This window comes from Alligator mississippiensis, chromosome 5 (genome assembly GCF_030867095.1).
Source record: "Alligator mississippiensis isolate rAllMis1 chromosome 5, rAllMis1, whole genome shotgun sequence".
NCBI lineage: Eukaryota > Metazoa > Chordata > Crocodylia > Alligatoridae > Alligator > Alligator mississippiensis.
The window spans coordinates 62,799,028-62,811,840 of record NC_081828.1 but is presented as its reverse complement, the minus strand read 5'-3'; the positions used below and the strand labels follow the sequence as shown (position 1 = coordinate 62,811,840).

Sequence of the window (12,813 nt, the reverse complement as noted above, 5' to 3'; positions counted from 1 at the left end):
GCTAATTTTTTTTTCAGGCTCTGGGTGCTCAACAGTTCCCAGAGAAGTCTAAGGCAGCTTCTAGGTGTTCAATAATTTTGGAAAAATCTATCTGCTTATTTAGCTGCCTAAAAGTAGATTTAATTTAGGAAGCTCTCCTCCCCCTTTCCCTCCTAAATCTTGCAATTAATAAAGGATTAAGGATTTACCTCTATTCAAAGTTTCCTCAGTTAAACTAAAGGTGTGATTTTTAAACCAATTAGATAAATCAAGAGAGCAATCTTAATTTGATTTGTTCTGGACTTATGTCGAGTTAATGTAACTTGGTAAAGAATTGGTTTAAGAGAAATCAATATAAACCTTGTTTAAATTGAAATCAGAGCACCTACAATATTTTGTACTAACTTAACTTAATTCATTTAAAATTGAATTAAGAGTTAAGCTAGAGAAATTTTGCAATTTATAGCCCATTAATTGCATCTGATAAAGTAGTCTGTCAACTATGAAAACTTATGCCTCTCTGAACAAGTTAGTCTATAAAATGTGAACCTGCCCTCCCTTCTTCCATATAAATGCCGCTGTTATTTTTCAAATAGAGGTTAGCATAATGTATACACTGTCAAAAAAGTTACATAGAGTGTAAAAGTAAAACAACACATTTCAAATTAAAGAAAAATGAGTACTATCAAATAGTAAGAGCAAATAAATTTTAAAATGGATATCTTGTAATAAGAGGGTGAAACAAATTCTGTGTATATGTATCTTCCAAATGTTTAAAATTAGAAGAAAATAGGGGAAAAAATACAATCTAAAAGATGCCAGTCAAAAATGTTGGTCTTGCCTCCTCTGGTTGTAAATACAGTAATAGAGATATTTAAAAAAAAACAAAAAAAAAGTAAATGCTATATTTATTGGGATGTAATAGACTATGAAATAAGAAGATACCATATTTCATGATGTATAAATCAAGGTTTGGAGCCAAAATATTTACCTTTAAGGTTCCACCTCAACTTATATACCATATCAACACTTTTGACCCCCACCCAGGACTACCTCAGTTCCAACCCAACCCAACCTTCTTCATCTACTGACAGTGTCCCTGGCACTGGAGGCCATGGGGCCTCAGCCCAACCCGAGCGCAGCTCATGGGCCTTGCCATCACCATGGAGACATGACTCAGCTGGGTGCCAAGCCCTGCTACCCCAGCCAAGTGCTGAACCTGGCACTGGCTGGTGCAGCCAGGCTCAGCAGCACTGCTTGCAGAGTATGGAGTCAAATTCAACACTTGTCTGTTGCAGCCTCATCCTCTGTGAGTGGCACTGGGCTTGGCACTCAGCTGGCATGGCCCAGGCAGCACCGCTCACAGGGGATGAGGCCATACCAGCTGAGCCTGGCCCCATCCCCTATGAGGTGCACTGCCTAAGCCATGCCAGCAGAGCCCATCGCCATCCCCTGCGAGTTACACATGTCCACCCCCAGGTGCCTGGCCTGAAGTGAAGGTGTACAGGGGCCAGTATAAATTGACCCCATATTTCTGATCCAAAAAGTTAGGTTGACTTATTCACTGGATATACAAAACTCCTAACTTTTTGGATCAGAAAAATGGGGTTGACATATACCACATCGACGCATACGCTATGAAATATGGTATTTGCTACTATCACTTAACCAGACATTAATCATTGTCCCCTTATTATATGAGAAATGCATTAGTATTTTCATAACTAAACATTTTCAGATGCACTGTGTGTGATGGTTGAGTCACAAGTATTGATTACTGAAAACAGTATACAAGGTTACATCAGTTTCATTGACAATGCATTCAAAGATTTTTACATTAGTACGGATGGAGAGTAGTTGAATAGTATGAATCCATCCCAGTGCCCAAAAACCTTAACAGAAATTTTTACAGAGGCTTAAGTGAGCTATAAGCTATACCCCATGAAATATATTCCCCCAGGGCACTCCCTCTCCCTTTGCAGGTTACATTGAGAGATTGCCATTTTAAAAAGAAAAAAAAGCATACATTCTGAAATATTTAAGTATGTGATCTATGCAGTAACCTACAGAAAAATATTGGTTTACAGTCACTGTAAAACTCATTTTCTGTATTCTTCAAAATGTTAATAAAAATATAACCAAAGAGAACAAACAAAACCATTTAACAATCAGCATCAGAAAATGAATGAGCCCAAACCGATATGCACATCTGCTTAGCTATACATCCGAATCTTAATATGTAGCAAAACTGTAAACTATCAAATTCCTATAAGCCTCTTCAGGCACAACATAAACAACACATAACCATATATAGACACTGTCATAAGTATATAAACTGCAATTTAGCCTGTCAGACCCAAGACTTGCAACAACTCTTAATACTGGTCCCAAATGATTAATTTTGTAAAGTTTTCTGAAACTGTAGCACATCCCATCACAATTTTAATCCAGTCTTTTGCTTCTCAAGTTCTTTCCACATGACCTTTGCTGCCAGATGCTATTGTTTATAATAATGTAGTGATAGATAATAAGCAGGGATCCTGGTTTTCTCTGATTTAAAAAAAATCCCCAATTTTTGGATTTAAAAAAGTAACTCAAAATCTACATGTTCCCAAGATTAAACTTAGTGGCATTTCATTTTAATCATGGAAAAATGTGGATTTTGGATTACTTTTATAAATCCAAAAACTGGAGATTTTTTTTTTTTTGCCAGAGAAAACCAGGATTCCTGATAATAGGTTCCACTTAGATGCGTTAAAAATGCCTTCCACTCCTAAGCTATCTACACAGGGCAAAAAGGTGGATGGATATTATAACCAAGATTGTGAATGAAGGAGGCTGTTGTCTAAAGGACTTCTGACTCATTTGCTGTAGAGGCTGTAAGGTGTTTGGTTAATGAAGCAGGAATTGCAGGGAGAGAAAAGATATTCTCATAATTAAATTACATGCTACTCTGAAGAACTGAATTCTTCTCTTGCCAGTATCAGAATGATTGTGATGCTGAAAAAGTCATGTAGACTAGAATTTTCACAAATTTTGTACATATGTTTATATCCATGTTTCTTTTCCTTGTGGTAAGTTAACGTAAATAAATGTGTATATAGTTAAATCCCCAGACTGTCCTGGCCTGGTTCTATAGGGAGGGAGGGAAACTTTGAGGAATCTGCAGTTCCCCCCCCAGCACACCTGCCAGCTAACAGTTCCCTTCAACTGGAGAAGGGAAGTACATACCAGAGTACACCTGGGCTATATTGACATGACAACATTTCATAGAAGCAAGATGTTGGCTGTTGTACTAGGTCTGTGTTGTGTCAGGGTTGATGCTAGTCTTATGTAGAGTTTAGATTATGGTTTCTATAGGATGATTTGGAAAGGAATAATCCTGCCTCAGGCCAGGGGCTGAACTAGATGACCTCTGAAGGTCCCTTTCAGCCCTTTGTGATTATATGACTCTCACAATCTCAACCAAGCAGCAGCTCACTTCGTGGTAAAACATCTTGCCATCGAAGCAGAGCAGAGACGAAGGAGGAAGGAAAAGGAAAGGAATCCCAGGATACAGCCTACACTCCACTGCAGAAACACCTGCAACATCGTTGAACAGATCTGGTGCTGAAGGATTGGACTCTTAAGTAATCTCAAGACCATTATGTTCAAATTGGTTACTGCCGTTAATGACATTGGTGCCACTCTGACTTCATAGCCACTGTCAAAATAAACCTTATTCATCCACTCCTGCTCCTCACACTCCAACCTGGAAATGCAATGCTGAACATACCAGAGAGCATGCCTGTAAAAGCTCATGCCTCTCTGAAGGCATGAGTCTCTACAGTGCCATCCTGCCTTACATTCTGCTTGAGCTACTGAAGTGAACCAGATACTCTCAGTTCTCAAGGCTGGTGCTGCAGCCGACTGCAACAATTGCAGAGAAAGTCCTTGTCATCTTCTGCAATCACTACACCTAGCAAAATTCAACGTGTCTTTACTGAATGTGTAAGAACCAAAAGATTAAGTAAAGGTTTGAACATAGCCAGATTGGGATTTGGATGGATATTTACTGGCATGCTGGCTTCCCCAAGCAGGGAAAAATATTTGATCTTTTCTTACTCTTGTTTTTAGAAATGTCTGAATCATTTTTTCAAAAATATTTGTCCTGAGGCAGACACCTAGCACAGGAATTTTCATTTTTGTTAAGATGCATGTGTTATTGTGGCTTTTTTCTATCAAAGCAAGGTCCTAATGGTCTCATAACCAGGGATCTGGGTTTTCTGTTTCCCACAGGAAATGGAGAAAAATATGGATTTTCCTTTTTACCTGACGAAAATGCAGATTTGTAATTTTAAAGGAGAAACACATAGATTATGCATTTTTGCAAAGAACAGTCTGCAGGCTGCCAGAGTTCCAGCCTGTAAGGGGCTGGGGGGAGCAGGAGGAGGGCAGTCAGCCAGGAAGCACGATGTGCATATATATGCACACGGCCACCAGGCAGCCTGGAGAGCAGCTCTGTCATGTAAGTCTGGGGGTGGAGGGTGGATTGAAGCCCCCATAAAATGGACGGAGGAGGGAAGGAGGGAGGGAGGTAGTTGAGCAGGGCTGGGGCTGGGGCTCTTGGGGCCTGGGCCCCCACTGGGCCCTGGCAGGGAGTAGGATCGATGGCTCATCTGCGGAGTCGGGGGAGGTGGCTCCCCACAACTGTGTGCACTCCTGGGGGGGGAAAGAGGGAGCCCATGCCCCACCAGATCTGTGTTCAGGGTGTGGGCAGGTACAGGTGCATGATTCCTGCTGCAGGCTCAGGCTCCCTGCCCTGTTGGTTTCCCCTGGGGCTTCTGCAGCCCAGCGGGCAGGACACAGCATGTCAGAGCAGAGCATGAAATGGCAGAGAATTTTCTTGCTGCTGCAAGCTCTGTGCTGCTCTGGCGAGGCACCCATTGCTGCTGTGGGGTGGGCAGGGGGCATGTTGCCAGGGCAGCATGGAGCTCACAGTGATGACATTGAGTTTCCCTGTCCAGTCCCACTCAGCCCTGCCATGCCAGGTCCTGCCCACTGTACCGTAGAGGCCGCAGGGGAGCACAGCAGGGTGGGGAGCCTGAGCCCACAGCAGGCAGCCTCCCCCACCATGGGCTCTGCTCTGGCCATGCCACCCATGGGGGGGAGGGGGGGGACAAGGCTCTGTGCTTCACTTTACTGCAGCAGCTGTTGCCTGCCACAGGTGGCAGTCAGGGCTTGGGCACTGCTGCAAAGGGCAGTGAACTGCAGACCCGAGCAGGGCTAGGGGTTTGGGTGGGGGGGAGCGAAAAGCACCAGCAGGTTCAGGGGGCTGTCACTTGGGACTGAGGGGCCTGGATCTGTGTTCCATGATCTAAGGGAGCAGGAGGAACTCTGATTTTCCATGATAAAAAACTCAAAATCAAATACCAAAATGTATAGGTATTTAGAATTTATTTTATTTTAGTGATTGATGCGCTGGAAGGCTTCCAAATTGCTTTAAAACTTTTTTTTTTTTAAGTTTTAAATATTTAAAGTTTTAAATATCCAAATTGATTGAAAACTTTTAAAATGTCTATGAATCTATTAAATATATCAATAAAACATCGTGTTCAACTGATATCTATATATGTAGTGGCCTTTCATTTTAATCATGGCTTTTGGATTTTTATTCATAGAATTTGTGAGTTTTTAATCAAAGAATTTGCAATTGTTTGTCAGGGAAAACCAGGATCCCTGGTCATAACAGCATTAGCCCTACACAGTTATCACATCCAAGACAGATTAGGATCAGAATATTGCTATTAATCTTGATTCCTATTTGAATAATCAGATGTATCATTGCTTCAATATGTCCAAAGTTCTGACTTTTGAGAAGTCTGTAATCCTAACTCAAACATAACTACTCATATTTGAGGATGGCTCCCTTATTGTAGCCTATAGGAACTGCTACAGTAAACAATAATAATAACAATTTCAATTGATAAAATTTTTCATGCTTCAATATTCAGTAAATTTTGTTTCCTTTCACACTTGAAGGAACACTATTGGCATGTTAAAATTCCATTATTGCCAAAATTAACAATTCTAGAAAGAAAGACCTTTAGTTTTATCATCATGTCATCAATTCCTTAAGTCAGCAGTACTGTCTACCTAAAAATATACTCTGATATTTACTATAAGGTGGGTGCATCTACATGTTCATTAATGCATTGTAGTTACTGTGTATTAAGTTTTAGTATTTGTATAACCAAGTACTAAATCAATGTGCAGTAACTGGTACTACTGAGCAGTAGCACTGATGCATGGCTTTTTAGTGACGCTAACTGTGCAATAGCCTAATACTAGTGCACAGTAACACATTAGCATGTTTTTTGCCCTGCACACTACTGCACAGTAGACTTAGGCTACTGAGCAGTTAGCATCTTATGTAAATGCACCCAGTAATTCTGTTGTATTTAATAAGAAGTTGTAAGTGTCTGAAATTATGCATGTGGTGGTAGGACATAGCTTTGAGGATGCTTTAATTCATACTCCAACAATGTAAGGACAAATGCCTGTCCCTAAACAAGCAAGTATAAAGCTGCAATTTGAGGTTCATTAATGGATAATGTGAAATCTAGGCATTGAGAAACTCCTGCTGCTTTACCTTAAGGGTCAGTTGGTAAATTATCCCTTTAATGAAAAGGTCAGCGTACATATGGGACCAACAGAAAAACAGTTGTATGTTCTTGCTCTCCCTCTGATGGTTCTGCAACAATTGTTGCCCTGTAGGGTCAGGCCAACCCTCAGGATCTCAATATTGCACTGTTAGACAGGAGGGTGTGGTGCACAATTGCACATGCACACACTTAAAAATCAATTAGGTACGTACACACACTAGGCGCATACACACACTCCAGGTGCATGCACCCCCACCAGGCGTGTACACACACGCTACCAATCCAGGCACATACAAATCCAAAATTACCAGCCTAGGCAAATGCACCGCTATCGCCAATTCAAGCACCTACACACACTATACAGACCAAAAGAAATTAGACCAGAATCAATTATCAATACCTGCACACCCAATACACATACATGGATCACTAATTTGTATATCATGCACACAGTGACATCCACATATATCAGTTCACATACCTACCACTCACCTACACATACACACAGGTGAGTTCCTAATTTGTGGTGTGTATGTATGTGCTTGGTGTATTTGGGATACCTGGGGGAAGGTTAAGGTGAGAGAGAGAGAAAGCGTGTGAAAGTGTAGGGGGTGAAAGTTGCCGGGACTTGGATTAGAACCAGTAGATTTATAGAGAGATGGGTTTAGAAGCTGAGGCTTGGAGTTACTTCAGGTTACTGCTGGTGAAAAATGAGATGAAAGTTACCGGTGCCAGGATTAGAACCAACAGACTGAAGGGAAGTTAGGGTAACAAGGTTAATTGAAAGCAGAAAGCTGGCAGAGCAAAGGAGCAATGCCAGGGAGGAGCCTAGAGACTAGAGCCACAGCAAGGAGACTACAGGTGAGCTGAGATGTATGTGGTGAGAGGAAAACTGGAAGTAAGGCTGAGAGATTGCAGAAAGCCACAAGGCTGAGGGGATACAAAAAGTGGCAGGGGCATGGCTAACTGCTTGCAGAAAGCAACACGGCTAAGAGCTTGCAAAAGTGGTGGGAGTGGGGCTAACTGCTTGCAGAAAGTGCCAGGGCTGAGAGATTGCAGAAAGCCACAGGGCTGAGAGGATGAAAAAAGTGGTGGGAGTGGGGTTAACTGCTTGCAGAAAGTGACAAGGCTGAGGGCCTGAAGAAAGGGACAAAAAGGAGCTGAGAGGTGGCAGAAAAGGGGAGACAGAATTGAGAGATCAGGAAAATAGGGCGGGGGAGGGGGAGAATGGAGCTGAGAGAGACAGAGACCAGAATTTAAGATAGGGAAGGGATCGGGGCTCAGTAAAACACAACCCAACTCAGGGTTACAAATGATAGTGGTTTTATTGAACAGGGGAGATGGTGACAATATTTTATTGGTTCCTTTGTACACACACACACACACAATGGCAGCAGGGGTTAAAGAGGCTTGGTGCAGGGACTGAAATCCAGGAGGAGAGAGATAGAGTCCAAATTGGAGGAGGAAATATGCAAGTGATATTTACCTATCCCAGGCTGAAAGTGGGCCCTTGATGGCCAGTTGGGGTCTCCTTCAGCTTGGTGTTGTCCAGAGGGGGACACCAGTAGGGCTTCTGGGGTGAATAGGTGGTGTGACATGGAGCTGGTCTGGTCCAGATGGAAATGGTATTCCCAAAGAGTCAGTTTTCACTACCCCTTTTTATGGGGCAGACTACCTCTGATCTCCTATGGGGAAGGCCTGTCCAGGCAAGGTCAGTCCTGTTCCAGAGGGTTCCAGATGTTCTTACTGAGCATGTGCAGCTTAGCACAATGGTGGGTTGCCTCATCTTTTGTTTCTTGAATGCTGAGGGTGGTTCCAAGGACTAGGTCCTTGGTCCAGGTATTGGTGTTGATGGTTCGGTCATTCAGAGGGAGCTATTTTTAGACCTACTGCCATTGTCTCTCAAGCACCCTCATTCATCCCCATTCATTCAGGAACCAAGTTACATAGGAGGGGTAGGTTTGACACAAGTGGGCATGGGGATAAGATGGAGGCTTGACATTACAAAATGGAAACTTGACATGACTTACGCTAACTTACATATATAGGCCTAAAACAGTAATCACACAATATAAAAGCAGTACAAACATAATAATTATCACTTATAAAACAGTGGGCATCTATATCAAAATAGCAGGGCACTTATTTGCAAAGAGGGAAAATAAAATAAAATTTACTACCCAAAATAAAATGTGAAAGCTTATCCTATATCTTATCTTACTTATAATTATCTGTAGGGAATAGAGAGGGAGAGGAAAAGTCAGAAATAGTTGGGGGAGGGAAGGGAAAGTATATCTATATATATAAAAGAGAAAAAAAAGAAACTGGGGGGTTATGTTACACAATGATTAAGCATTTTGTCAGAGTTGCACTCGATATAATTGATAGTGCTCATACACAAACAGAAAATAGGAAAAACAACTAAACACAAAAACAAGCCACTGTTCATCAACTTTCAACTATGTGAAGAAAATTTGGGCAAAATGAAAAAACAGTAAATGTGTTTAGAAAATGAAATTTATTCTTAAACCTCAAAGACAGAATTACAGACACTGGGTATGTTTAGATCAACCTAACCATGGTTAAGTCCATCTAAATGTCCAACCACATGGGAGTTCAGAGGGGTTAAATTTGGGAAAAGTGGCATATCTGATCTAAATTAGTAGTGTAAGTGCACTAACCTAGATCGATATTGGGTTAACCCAATCTAGATAAGGGTTAACCCAAGCTCATGAATGCCTTTGCACATTTGCAGTGCAGCCCCAGGGTTGGAAAAGCCCAGCTGCTTGCCTGAGCCCCAGGGCTGTGCTAATTGCACCCTCCCCTGTCCTGACTGGGTTATTTTCTATTCTGACAAGAACATTTTTGGGGTTGTTTGCATTTTGAAGCCATTTTTGGGTGCTCAGTTCAATAAACCTTCACAATAGGAAAGTTGTCACTTAGACACATTTCACTGACTGTTCAGACTACCCTGAGATGCGTATCAAAGAACTCCTTTGAAAATATCCTGTGCTGTTTTAATATGTAAGAATTTATAAGCATAAGAGTTCATCTGAAAAAAGCAAATAACTCTTCTAGGTCATAATGAATAAAATAACCAAAGTCATCAGTCAGATTCTAAATGAAGATGGGGTGTAGACTTTAGAGAAAGGGCATATAATGCACTTTCCGGATCCAGGAGCCACTGAATGTCATTCTGTGTCTGCAAATACCCAAAATACCAATGGAAGATTATAAGAACACAAAACCCTCTGTGACATCTTGCAGGGGCAATATTGGAATAAAGCTGGTTGTAAATTTTATCACACAGCATATTTTTGTCATCACATTCCAATTCGTTGAAAACAAAACATTTCACAGAAATGTATCAATATGTCTAAGGGGTGTAGGTTGTAGCCATGTATGTCTAAGGACATAGGCAGACAAGGTTCTTTGGGTAAATCTGATATATTTTATTAGACCAACTAAATAATTGGATTTTTTTTTCTTAGCAAGCTTGCTAAGAACATTTTTTTGCAACTATTTAGTTGGTCTAATAAAAGTATCAGGTTTACCCAAAGTACCTTGTCTGTCTCAATATGTCTAAGTCTTCCAACAAAAAATAGGAAGGTTTTGAAATGTGTCTGGTTTCTCATCAACTAACCTTTACATTTAGATGAAAGGACCCAGCTTATCAGCAGCCCACCAAAAGGAATGTTTTCAGATTCAGACTACAGGTCTCCCCTGGTCCAAGACTCTGGGTCAGCCCTGCCACATGAATTTCTGAGAGAGTAAAGAGGAACCTCAAGGTTCTCAGCCTCCTTGACAGCCGACTCTCTGACTTTCACATCCTGGGAGGGCACTTGCCTAAGAGTCCGGCAGCTCAGCTCTACCTAGTGATGTTAGCATCTACAGTTTTCCTGCTCCCTGTAACATAACTGAAATGCATAGCTTCCAACCTTCAAGACATGGATCTGGGACCCTAATTGTCCTTAGATGAGTTTTCAGAGTATGCAGAAATCATGCCATGGAGACTACCTCTGGACCAAGTGCCTAAGCAATAGCTTTTCAAACTCCTGGGACAGCTGAGCCCCTGAGCTGATCAAGTCTCATTACTTCCCTTACTAATGGTGGTCAGCAGTAAACCTTAAAATAAACAGATTAGCCACCAATTTTAATTTAGATTAGAATTTAATATGGCAATTACTCAATTACTAGAGCCTAGTCACTGGCTCTAGCAGCTCTGAGCTCTAGTCTACACCCACACTTGAGAGATGACTTTCAGATTACACCCTTGAGAGAAGTGTTGTTTCATAAGCCAAGGAGCTCAGAATGTGACTGGGGCAAGCACTACTCATCAGCAAGTCCTGGCTGGGGAATATGACACATTCACATTAGTCACACAATCGGTGCACCAAATTTTCCACTGGTGTAAATTGGCATTAACATCAATTAAGGTAATCCATGAGGGCTGAGGTTTGTTCATTTCACTCAAAGGTTTTTAGAAAATATGTTTTATAAGGCTGTGTTTGTATCAATTAATGCTGCAGTATAATTGATGCTGTGAAATTCTCTAATAGTGGAATTTGAAGTTATTTACATTGTAACAGGGTCTCTGTTAGGAGCCCTGTTACTTGGGAAAATCCCGGACAGCTGGGGGAAGACTCCCCACCCCCGCAAGGTCGGCCAATGGAAGGCCGTCTCCGGGAATAAAAGAAAGAGGAGGTCCTGAAGAAAATGCCTTCAGGCAGCAGAAGAAGAAGTGAGGAGTGACAAAGTTCTGGAGAAGAAGACGACTTATTGGAGACCTGGACGGACTCCAGGAAGAATGAAGCCCTGAGGTACATGGTGAATCAGGGGCGGAGGGAATTACCTTCCCAGGAATCCTGCTGTGTTGACAAGTATGAGAAAAAAAGAGAAAAATGGAGACATCTGGCGGCAGATCCCTGAGGGACGCGGCAGGGCAGCAGCAAGGGAGATTATCCTGCCAGTAAGCTCACCTATGCCAGTGAGTGGGGGGAAACACAGAGACGCCAGGCGGTGGATCCACCAGGACTTTTAAGAAGAAGGGATCAAGCCCCTTAGTGAAAGAAAGCGGTATCCCCAAGTCTGAAGCCCAGTGGGATTGTGGAAACTGGGAGCAAAGAAACTGATTATGAGAGGGAGTAGCTAAAGACTATTTCCAGGGTCGTGCACATGTGAAGAATGAGGAATGCGGAGAGTGCTTGCTGCTAATGAGGCAATTAGGGCGATAAGCTGAGACATGGGCGGGGGAACTCCTTATCCCCCCTTTGACCCAAAAGTGACTGAGATGGGATTGTGAATGATTACCCCATCCTGAGGGTAACAGCCGGGGACATCTTCCACGTGAGTAGCTGGCACGGAACAGAAGACTACTAACAAGGCAATTAACCCCACGAGACATTGGCCAGCACTTACCTTGAAGATTTCACAGCTGGAGATCCCCTCTTGAGCTCAGGGGTGATCCAGGGGACAGCTTGAATAGGCTGCCACCTCCAATCCAGGCCACTGTAAAAGAAAAGATAAGAAAAAGAAATAAAATACTTAGAATAAAGTAATGGGTTGGGAGTAGTCATTCTGTGGGTACTAATTAACATCTCACCAATCTCTTTCCTCCCCTCATAAGATCCAAGTCATGGCAGGAGAGAACCAGAGGAACAGGCAGTATCCCGCTAACCCAATAACATACATGAAAAAACCAATATTCAGTTGACTTATGACTGCAAAGATGCTATGACAATCGCTGTAAGTTTCAGAAGCTTCAGAAGATAGATTTTATTAATGTATTTGCTGATGGACAATCTTTGCAAAAAAAGTGGATACATGCTCTTTTTCCTATTTAGAATATCTATATATATAAAGGGCTTAGTCCATCTGTTTGTGTGTGTCTGTCTGTCCGTAACACTCTCGGGGAGCTTGGCTCCCAGCAGGGCATGACTCCAGCCAGTACTGCATCCAGAATGTCTGTCAAGAATGATGGGTGGGGTGGGTGGGGATGGAGCACTGCAACCCACCACCCCATGCCACTGCCACCTCCTGGGGCGGGGAGGGGGCACAGTCCTGGACACAGAGTGGAAGGAGCAAGGGTGGCACATAGCTGGACATGAAGCGAGGGGGGTGGCATGGAGCCAAACATGGCGGGGTGGCATGTGGCCAAATGCAGAGCAGCAGCAGTGCAGGGTGGTGGGTG

The 12,813-nt window shown here is 42.5% G+C and overlaps 1 protein-coding gene across 1 annotated transcript in view; it reads right to left on the bottom strand.

Annotated features, from left to right (window-relative positions):
- Positions 1 to 12,813, bottom strand: part of LOC132250821 (protein NYNRIN-like) — a 98,421-nt gene that overhangs the window by 59,846 nt on the left and 25,762 nt on the right. The window contains exon 2 of the mRNA XM_059728412.1: positions 12,042 to 12,131. The gene's annotated coding sequence lies outside the window, so the exon portion shown is untranslated. The remainder of the gene's footprint in view (positions 1 to 12,041; positions 12,132 to 12,813) is intronic.